The sequence below is a fragment of the Anguilla rostrata genome, chromosome 13 (genome assembly GCF_018555375.3).
Source record: "Anguilla rostrata isolate EN2019 chromosome 13, ASM1855537v3, whole genome shotgun sequence".
In the NCBI taxonomy this organism is placed as follows: domain Eukaryota; kingdom Metazoa; phylum Chordata; class Actinopteri; order Anguilliformes; family Anguillidae; genus Anguilla; species Anguilla rostrata.
This window is the reverse complement of record NC_057945.1, coordinates 19,501,120-19,512,442: the sequence shown is the minus strand read 5'-3', so window position 1 is coordinate 19,512,442 and position 11,323 is coordinate 19,501,120. Positions and strand designations below refer to the sequence as shown.

At 44.4% G+C, this 11,323-nt stretch overlaps 1 protein-coding gene across 2 annotated transcripts in view; it reads left to right on the top strand.

Moving 5' to 3' along the window:
• The first annotated feature begins 1,981 nt into the window (after positions 1 to 1,981).
• Positions 1,982 to 11,323, top strand: part of LOC135237184 (basic salivary proline-rich protein 3-like) — a 35,854-nt gene continuing 26,512 nt past the window's right edge. The window contains exon 1 of one of the 2 annotated variants that reach the window (XM_064304016.1): positions 1,982 to 2,281. The gene's annotated coding sequence lies outside the window, so the exon portion shown is untranslated. Of the gene's footprint in view, positions 2,308 to 11,323 lie in introns of both variants that reach the window. The other variant, XM_064304015.1, reaches the window with a different exon arrangement.

Here is an 11,323-nt window from a genome sequence, read left to right as displayed (position 1 = left end):
ATAATTTAGATGATGCTATTCCTAAAACTTCAGAAAGACAGCCTTCGTCTTTCCCGCCCACGCCTCGCTCCCTCTGCCTGCCTGATTCATTACAGGAACTCTTCAAAAGGCCGGAGCCCTGGCGGGATCCTGCTTCATTGCGTGGTCTCCGGAAGTGTCATGAATCTTTTACATGTCGGCTGTCAGAACGACAGGAACTCTTCATATGTAATAACATAACCCCCCCCCCCCGCTTTTTTCAGTTCCCAAACTCTGTCTGCACCATCCCCTAAAAATAGCTAGACATTCTTGAGGGATACGCGCTAGTTTGTATCTTTAGAATGATGCGCTAATATTTGCAGAATTGTCAAGATCTGCTATTCAATCTGAATAACACCCAGCCCTTCCACTGCTAATTGTCTTTATCCCAAGATCCCTCCTGCTGTTATCTTTCACACAGTCATTTGTTAAGTGCAAAAGAACACAAGGTATCTGTTGGACATATCCTGCGTGGTGAGATGTGTTGAAAATAGAGCTAAATGAGCTGTGCCCCGTGAGAGTTAAATTAGGCAACATGAAGAAAATATTAGTGTCCCCTTTCTCAGTCTAGATTAAAACATGAAAAGGTTACATACACATTCACTCACGGTAATGCATACGCACACACACAAACGCGCACGGGCGCACACAGACAAACGCACACACACACGCACATGCGTAGGCACGCACACACACATACATGCATGAGTGCAGTGCGCACACACATACACACACACAGGGCCAGTGGGAGGTGAGTGAACCATAGTGAGTGGGGTTTGTGTGTTCCCATGTCACAGTCAGCCCCTGAGCTTAGCAAAAGAATAAATGCATTGGGGTTTCAACGTGCGTCCTGCCTGAATAACATTCAATTTAACACACACTGTTGTTGGTTTATTATTCCAGATTTTTTCCACCTCTGCCCCGCCCCCTCTCCGCAGATGTATCCACCTCCAGATGAAAGCCTTGGCTTTGCCTCTTCCCCGTGGCTCGGGCCAAGGTAAGTGGGGATCTTTATACTGTGTCTGTTCCACTGTCCTCAAAGCTGATGCTTATTCACCCTGACAAGCCAGCTGCAGCGGCACAGAGCAGGTTCTGAACCTGTTTTACACCCACAGCATCACAATGGCCAGCTTCCAGACTGCTGAGGATTAATAAGACATGGCTTTTCATGTGGATAACAAAACCGCCACTGACCAATGGCACTGCTTCATCTGAGTGGTGGGTGGGGCAGGGGGATGAGGGGAGACATTTGGGGTGGGGGTGGGCATTTTAGAAAGCAGGAATACAAATGAGAAAATAGATTAAACAGATTATTGCAGGGGAGGGGGTATGAGGACTGGGGGTGTTAATGAAATAGGCTATGCTGGCCCTCTAACTCCCATTTCAAGCCGTCTTGCGGAAATAACAAAAGTAAAAATGTCTAAGGTGACTTTGATCATTCGTCTTGGGGATGTACACCCTTACTTCCAATCCCCCCATTACTCATCTTATCAAATGATGATTAAAGGAAACAGCAGAAGGAAGCGTGTTAAATAATACAGGTGTCTGCTGATGTCATAGTTGTCTCATATACCTGTTATGGAGTAAGCCTTAGCAACTGGCATTACAAGTGGAAAAGATTGTATAGTTCTATAATAATAATAATAATAATAATAATAATAATAATAATAATCAGAACAGTGCAGAAGGACAGATGACTGCCATAGCCACACAGGCCAATGTTTTCAAGGAGGAAAAAAAAAATTTAATGCAGACCTTCTTTATTTTTTCTGTCAGTTAGCTGTCTTAAAATTATATTCTTTTCCATCAACCCGAACCTAATTATTCACTTTACAACGTCTACCCTTTGCTCCGTGGGGAGGCGCTGGACAGCAAGTCAGTCCAAAAGCCTGTGCACGGGTGCATTATCTTTCTGTCACGTGGTACTGCCAAGCCGAATCACCCAAAAGCTGGCTGGCTTGAGAAGCCGAGGAGGTGTGCCTCGCGCAGTTGGTAACATCAAGCGTTAACGGAAAAATAGATCAACCGCATCTTCTGAGTGACAGGGAGGGCGCGCTCGGGGGGAGGCGGGTAGAGGGGTGTGACACGAGAGCAATACCATGCTGCATTCGTTTTTCTCTCCCTCCTCACAAATTAGAACTTATTTCAGAAAATGATCACGCTAGCGGAGTCTATGGGGTACGAGAGGGAAGAGAAAACCAGCTTGAATTAAAACCCAGAGATGCCGTGTGCCGTCGCGCCTCAGAAACCTTTGAGAAGCTGTGTGAGTACGAGATCTTGAGAAGCTGAGTGAGTATAGGGTCTTGGCGCAATCTATTGCCCGAGGCACGTCTCTTTCCTTTCATGTCATCTGCACGCTGTCTTGCCTTTTTAAACTATATTTTTGTAATTGTGTATACAGATTAAGATTACACGTTCGTCTGGGGCAAATAGTTCGCATAATGGATACGTATCATTGTGCCCGTTTTACCTGTTTGATTAATGTAGATGCGAATGGCATAGGCTGCACACAAGACGCACTGTTTAGTTCAATAACATGTCATGTCCCTTTGCATTTATGCGTCCTAGACATTTCTGCATGTGCACAACAATATTGTATCCGCACTCCCTTTGTGATTAGCTAATTAGTCGATTCAGCAGAGAAGTTTGGTTTAATTACAGACTGAATTTTTCCAGCAACGCCCTCCGAGTCAGTTTTAAATGAACACAATTAGCTATTCTCGTCGATAGCGCGAATCACGGGAGTCATTTTATTTCGATACAATTACTCTTCATAAATTACATATTTCCCATCCCAAAAATAAAAAGCTAAACGGATATGTGCGGCCAGTTACCGTTTCATGTTTTTATTTTTCCTTTCTGCCGCAAAATTTCTGTAGGTTTTTTTTTTTACTTTGATCTCGTGAAAAATCTTTTCCAAGCATTAATGATGTGTGTTCTGGGGGGGATACACCCCGTGGCGCGAGGGTAAAAATGACTAATATTCAGGAATAGATCGGTTGCATTTTGTAGCCTGTGCCACGCGCAGACATACTGTAGCTCGCTCCTGCAATATTGCTGGCAAGGAAGCAGCACGAGGCATCACTGTGGATACAGGCGATGGCAAAGACATTCTGAACACACCTACCTGCTCTGTGTCCGTTCACCTCTAACTCCGGTTTCACCGTTGGTTAAAATTATGTTCGTTCTTAATGCATGTAATGTTCAGGACTGTTGACGTGCATGCATTGTTGAGACATTACCCGCCTGTATGTGTATTTTAAAAAAATTAAGAGCAATAAGTATGCAAGGAGCGTATAGCTCACTGTTGCAGAATTCAGTGGGCATCATTAAGTGGAATTCAGACAGAGCTGTGCTAATGAGGTGGTGTAGAATTAGGCTTTCCCTGATCCAACTCTCTCTCTCTCTCTCTCTCTCTCTCTCTCTCTCTGTACATGTACATATGAATACACATCTGTGTGTGAGTATCTGAGTATATGTGTGTGCTGTCTGTGTGAGTGTGAAAATGTGTATATCTAAGAGAGCTTGTGCATGTGTGTGTTTTTGTGTGCATGTGTGCGTGTGAGTGTGTGCACATATATGTGAGTGTGTGTATAGACACGTTCGAGTGTGAGTATGGATGCTTGTGTGTTGGTTATAAGTGAATATATGTGCGTGCTGTAGGCTATATGGCTGTGTATATGCCTGTGTGTGAGATTGAATGTGTGTGCTTGGATGTACATGATGTGTGTATGTGTGAGTATGCATGCTGTGTGTGTAAGAGAGTGTGTTTGTCATTGGTGTGTGAAAAAGAGAGTGTGTGTGGGTGTGAGTGTGAGTGTATGTCAGAGGCACACAGCTTAATGAAATCTCATTATGATGGGTTTGGCACTCCCGGCCTGTGTAGCTGTGTGACCTGTGCTGCTCTTACGGGAGGAACATTCCCGTTGCAGCAAAGAGACGTAATGGCTGTCTTTACTTCCCAATGCACTGTAATGGCTGTCTTCACATTACTCAGCAAAGAGCAGTAATGGCTGTCTTTTTCTACATTTCCCATCTACACATTTCCACACAGAATTTCACTGGAGGGAACTCCAAAGATCACAGTCATCAAGACCACCAGTTAAAGGTCAAGCAGCTGTTAAACTACCTCTACAATAGGTCTGGCTTCCAGTTTATTCAAAGCAAACTCTTATTGTGAGGCTGCCACTGAAATAACTTTAGACTTTTTTTGTTTTAATTTTAATTTGATAAGATGTAAACTGGACACACTGGGTTGTAGCTTTAACACTGAGACCATGTTTCAATCCCTCAGACGGTGTGACAGGAGGAACTGACATGTCTGTGTGTTCAGCCCTGTGGAATTTCATAATAATGTGACCCCCCCCCCTCTCCCAGACACCATTCCCAACCTCTGTACCATGTGACTGAGGTGTGTGTCTGGTGGATATCTACGGCCAGTGAAGGAGAGGTGGATTGGGAAGGTAATTACTGAGAGAGGGAGCCCAGGCATAGAGAGAGAGTGAGAGAGGGAGCGACTGAGAGGGAATTAAATCTGGTTTAATTTTTATTTGAATTTGAAAGGGCAAGAGTAAGGAATTATTCTTGAATCCTTGAGACAAAGGACAAGTAGAGAGAGAGAGAGGTAGAACGAGAAAGGCAAGGGAGAGGAAAAGACAAACGGATGGACTGAAAGATGTGGAAAGGAGTGAGAAAGCAGATGTGAAAAATGTGAGGGGATCTTACAGAGATAATACAGCAGGCTAGGAGACTGGGGCACCGAGACAGGGTTGAGTATTGTTTTCAGAGGAACAGCATTATGTGTAGGGTCAGAGTGCTAAGTGTAATTCAGGGGCTGATTGCCAGTGTTGAGTATTCAGAGGGACAGTGTAAAGTGTAGGGGTAGTGTGTTAGGGGTAGAGTGCAGTGTTTAGGGGGAGGGTGTTAATTGTTGTGCTGGGGTGTTGAGTGCAGGGCAGGGAGAAGGTGAGGTAGGCCGCACAACTGAAACTCCTGAGGACCTGCCTGGAAGGGGTGCCCTCTCTGATCTCATGCAGGTGGGCTGAGGAGGGATGGGCCTCTCACAGCAGGGAGATGGGCAAAGCCAAATAAGGCAAGCAGAGCACCCCACCCCAATTCCCTCATAAAACAGAATTAGTCTCCTGTCATACACTTCCCATGGCACTGCAAGGCTAAACCCCTTTCACATTCTCATGGTCTGCAGCAGGGGCCCACTACCCTGATCCTGGGGTGCCTGGGGTGTGGCTGGACTGCAGTGCATTCTGGTCTTGTTCCCATAGTTTGGTGGATTATTAGGAGCCTGTGCCTGAATATTCAGAGCCTGAAATGCTGAGTTTCTCCACATGCTCACCTGCTTTCATTAAGCCTGACAGTTAGTGTGCTTGGGGGGCCCAGGTGGAGTGAACAACGAAAGCACCTCTGACCCTCGGGAAACCGGGTTGCTGCACCCTGTTTAGACTTCCTGCAGTTACCGTGCGATTTGGGTGCTGGCAAGTCAAGCTGCATTCAGGTGTAATTCAGTCACCATACACTACCAAATGCAGCTCCACTGGGTGTGCATCTCTTCCATGTCATCACTATGAAGAGGCAGTTCTCTATATGAAGAACAGATAGCTTTTGATTGAGTCAAATGCATACAAAATCTCCTGTATGGAAGTGGAATGCACTGTAGCATATTTAAATAGATCAGAAAGTATATTGCAGCACTGTCAATATATGGGGAAATGCTGTTTTCACACATTGCAATATATACATGCACACACACATATATATATCGATGTATTAACTATATATTTCAGTATATTCTATCTGTGTAAGAGATACAACCCACCTACTAGTCAAAGGATTGATTATATTTGCAGGTTAACCTACTTTCAAAGAAAGGTTTTTATGCAAATTGCTTTTCGACAGTTAACTTCTTTTCACAGTTGAAAAGAAGCTTTTTCATTTAAAGTTTTCCTTCTGGCTTCTGCTCTGATCGTGGAAACAAAACTACCCCTTAAAGAGAAACAGTGATCTGCTGATGAATGCTGACTTTAATGAGGTCTCCATTTTGGCTCTGTTCGCTCACAGCACAAACTGATACTTTTGATCACACTGTTTTAATTAGTAGTCTCAGGAAACCAGGTGGGTCTTGGTGATAATCTGCTGGCTCAGCTCACATCCGATTGGTTTTCAGTTTTTTGTCACAGTCAGTGATCATGTGACCTCCTCTGTTCCCTCTTCCTGTGGGGACCCCCCAAGGCTGGGGGTTGGTGCCCAGAGAGAATTCACCCATCGGACCAGCATTGGCATGGCTGTCCGTCTGCCAGGATTTTGCAAATTGGACCTACAGCAGTCCCATTCACCAACTAGTTTGTATTCTTTTAACAGTTGATCCTTGTCTCAACTGCCCTCTAGTATTTTTCTGTAGTAATTTTTAACACAGAATTACACAAAAACCTCCACAGCGTACAATATCAAATCTTTCAGTGTTTAGTGTGTCCATCCTTCGCCTTTATTACAGCTTACATTCTTTTTGGGAGACTTGCTTTATGTTTACCAAAGAGATCTGCCAGGATATTTATTCATGTGTCTTGTAAACACCTCCAAAGTTTAGTCTTAGAAGTTGGTTGCATTTTCTGCTTCTCTTGAAGTAATCCCAGACACATTCAGCGATGTTGAGGTCTGGACTCTGGGGTGGCCAGGTCATTGTTCTGAGAGCACTGGCAACTTTATCTTCTTAGCAGTGTGCTTTAGGTAATTACCTTTCTGTAGAATGTTAAGATTTGTTTGTATTTATCAACATTCATGATGACTTCAATCAAAACCAAATTACCAACTCCAGTTGTTGTTATACAACCACAGTCTTGCACTGATCCTCCACCTTGCTTTACTAATGGTTGTGACATAATTCCAAGAATCTTTCATTGCTTTGGTGGCGTACATACGGCCTTCTTTTCCGAAAATCTCAAATTCAGATTCATTGATCCATAAACCCTCACTCCACAGCTCAGTTGTCCAGTTTAGGTGTACTATTGCACATTATCTTCTCTTTTGTTTATTTCATTTCTCAGTTGTGGCTTTTTGACAGCTACGCATCCTTTCAGACCCATAGCATTGAGTTGTTTTCTCACAGTGGACAGATTGACAGAAACACTTCTTCATATCTGAAGCAAGAGTGGAGCATGTTTTTTTCCCCCTATCTTTCAAAGATAAAATCTTTGATGTGGAATTAATTTCCCATGATTGAAATAAAAGCAGATGAATTACAGAGCTAGCTAAGTAGCAACTATAAACAGTAACAGAAGTTTCTGTAGGGGAGGAAGACATCTTGATAGAAGAACAGAATTTGATGCAAAATCTACCCAACCTCGGGCATCTTGCTGCGTATGGTAACAAGCTAAAGGTAACATTACTTACAGGTCCAACAGAAAATAGGCCAACTCCGCGTCAATTTTCATCCCCTTTGGAGAACTTCAGCTGACGCCACCGAAGAAAAGTAATTCCAAGGTTGACTCTAGTTTTTGAGTGAGCCCTGTCAGCTTGTGTTTTTTCTTTGCTGTATCTAGGCTTCTTAGCATCTGCCATTGCTGCAAACTAGCAACAACAACTCTTCATTGGAATCTGATCCCAAACTACAGGCTGTAGCCACACCCACCCCTCCCCACACAGAAAAGAGCGCCATGTCCAAAAACGTCCCAAACACATTTTAGAATAACAAATACAGGTAAAAGGTGCACACATTTGGCTGAAGTGTGTAAAGACTGAGATTGCTAGTGCATCATAGATATGCCTTAGCATAGTTATTTTATAATATTTTCAAATAAAAAATCCTGCATAGTATGCCTTTAACCATTTTATTTGAACATGACACAGAAATTTGCAAGGCAGTTAAGGTGTGTTTGGGTAGTTTGAATGTTAGAGTCGCTTTTGAAGGCAAAGGGTTCTAATGTAACATCACTGACACTTTTGGTAACAACTTTAGTTGGGAGGACACAGCTTTAGCTTTTGTTGAATGGAAGGATGGAAGGCTTAAAACTGTAATAGGGTGCACAAAAGAAAGAATGGACAAATACTGATAGATTTGATATTATATGAAGTGATGGATGCTTGTCTTTAATTTTCTGTTAAATATAGGTTTCCTGCATTACTGTCTGACGCTAGAAAAAAAATTACACCAAATGGCTGATTTGACTGGAAATTGAACAAACGGAAGGGTGGTCTCTGACTTTTGCACAGTACTGTATGTTAGGCCAGATGTTAATATTTAATAAGGGTTGGGTCACACAAAATGTACTGTATTTGTGCATTAAATGTGAGCTCACTGGCGTGTGGGAACCCCTGCCTTAGTGTTCTCTAATGGAGAGAATTCTAATCTCAAAGTATGCCATGCCATCTGGCCAGATCATTTGTAAGCACAGCATCTCCACTTTATACTTTACAGCGTCTATGCAGATGATGCCTAACTATACCTGTCAAAGACGGCGATAAACATAAAATATCTGTTCTGCATGATTGTCTCAATGATAGTGTGCAGTGGATGGCTTAAAACCGTGTCCAGATAAAAACAGGTATGAAGGAAGAGTCTGACTGACTTCTCTCTAATCAGGATTTCCTTAACCCACATTGTTAAAGCCAAAATACAGATCCTTTGTGTTATCTGCTACACAGATAAAGGTTTTGAAAGTCACACAGAGGCATCTGCGTCCTGTTGCTTTTAGTGAGGCATGGTAAAGCCATGAGCACAGAGATAGTGTAGCCTAGTGCCTTTCAGTGCCTTTGAGAGGTCATGGCAAACAGGTGACAGTTGACTAGCTGTACAAGGTCAGGCGTAATGTCCCAGCAAGCACGCACCTATCGGACTGCCGATGGTGGCAGCTGCCAGTTCACCCGCGTTTCACAGGTTGACATTGCAGCAGCCCGCTAGCGGCAGGGCTATTCACCAGATATTTTTCGTTCTTTTACCAGCCATTGCCGGCTGCAACTACTCACCAAATCAGTACCGGCTGCAACTACTCACCAAATCAGTACCAACTGAAACTACTCACCAAATCACTACCAGCTAAAACTATTCATCAAATCAGTACCGGCTGCAACTACTCACCAAATCACTACCGGTTGAATCTGATTGCCAAATCACTACCAGCTGAAACTATTCATCAAATGACTACTGGCCGACACTATTCACCAGTAAACCATGTTTATATTATCTGAAGTTCTCGAGTAGGCCATTTCTGAAATATGAACAGATAAAGAAAATGTGGGAAATATATAAAAAATTTTGTCTGATTTGGAGCTCCCTGGGACTACTGCTTGGACCCTGGGAGTCACCGAGAGGTCCAGTTTGGGGACCCCTGCAATAAAGACCTGTGCTTGTGGCAGGTTGTGCCATAGAACTGGTCCCTTTATGTGAGGTGCTTAAATAAACAGTTCCGGAACCATCCGGCTGTTTGAGTGGATATGATGTAAATTGTATGCTCAGTGACTAAGCCTGCCAAGGAAATGAGGATGAAATGTAATAATCATAAATCTTAAGGTGTCACCAAGCTTCCTGTTGAAAGGGGAACACTCAGATGTTTCATTCACAGTATTCTCTCTTTCAGATTCCTCGTGAATATTTTATGCTCGATACATGAGCACAACCAGAAACAACACCCACACATGCATGAACACACACACGCACGCCATACACATTAAATAATGAAAGGATTGAGACTAGGTTAGGAGTCAGATTGTGATGAAAGATGTGAGGGGTATGTTCCTGGGTGAGGAGCAGATTTCTAAAATAAGGATTGGGTTATGAGTAGGTTTATAACTGAAGAGCAGGCAGGAATGTTATCAGCTGAGGGGAAGGTTTTTACTTGAGGAGTAATGGGATTGGGTAAGGGCAGGTTTTTTGGGGTGGGCCCTTTATGGGCCACACAGTGGCTGGGTCTGTGCAGGGACTCAGCCATCTGGTGGAGGCACAGGGTGGCTTTTGGAGAACTGTTCGGCCGAGGGGGTGAGGAGGGTGGGTTTAGGGTGACTCTGTATACTATTTCTACTTAATCTGCAATTTACATTTATAGTAGACAGCTTGAAATATAGGCTAATAACATATTGTAAATGTAAATCTGGTGATTCATTATTTTCAAGGCCCATTTTTTGAATCACAGCTGGAGATTTTGTTTGTGTCTGTGAAGATGTAGGCAGCTTATGGAATCCTGGCTGGACACAATTCTCCCACATTGTGTGCTGGTGGAACGTCCTGGTGTAAACTAACAGCAGGTTCTTTTAAAAATCTGATTTTAATCCCAGTGATGTCCTCTAAAGCATGGTTTATTTTGTATTGCTTAGCTGTGTGCAGACAAAGAGTTGATTTTTAAAAATATCTAGAATATCCTACACTTTTAGGAGAATTTATTCGCTTACCCGTATTCACTTAGTTATTTATTTATTTCTCCTCTACATGAAAGTAGCCCATATTCCCTGTCGGGACTCTGATGTGAGAGAGATAGAGGCGCTGAGGAAGACGTGCTAGTTTCTCTGAAATCTGGGGCTGCTTCTTTATTAAAACATGTCGGCCCTGTCACTGACTGAGCCCAGGCAGCAGGCAGGCGCCGGCAAGTCTCAGCCCTGGCATGTGGGGTCTGAGTCTCAACACCGGTGTGTGGAGTCTGAGACTCAGCGCCGGTGTGTGGAGTCTGAGTCTGAGACTCAGCACCGGTGTGTGGAGTCTGTGTCTCAGTGCCGGTGTGTGGAGTCTGAGTCTGAGACTCAGCGCCGGTGTGTGGAGTCTGTGTCTCAGCGCCGGTGTGTGGAGTCTGAGTCTGAGACTCAGCGCCGGTGTGTGGAGTCTGATTCTGAGACTCAGCACCGGTGTGTGGAGTCTGTTAGCCTGATTGGGAGTCTGAGTTAGACTCGGCCCTGTTGTGGAGTCTGGATTCTGGAGGCTCAGGCACCGGTGTGTGGAGTTCTGTGTCTCAGCGCCGGTGTGTGGAGTCTGAGACTCAGCCCGGTGTGTGGAGTCTGAGTCTGAGGGCTCAGCACCGGTGTGTGGAGTCTGAGTCTGAGCCTCCACGCCGGTGTGTGGAGTCTGAGTCTCAGCGCCGGTGTGTGGAGTCTGAGACTCAGCACTGGTGTGTGGAGTCTGAGACTCAGCGCCGGTGTGTGGATCTGGTCTGAGACTCAGCACCGGTGTGTGGAGTCGAGTTGAGACTCACGCCGGTGTGTGGAGTCTGAGACTCAGCACCGGTGTGTGGAGTCTGAGTCTGAGCTCAGCTGGTGTGTGGAGTCTGAGTCTCAGCGCCGGTGTGTGGAGTCTGAGACTCAGCACTGGTGTGTG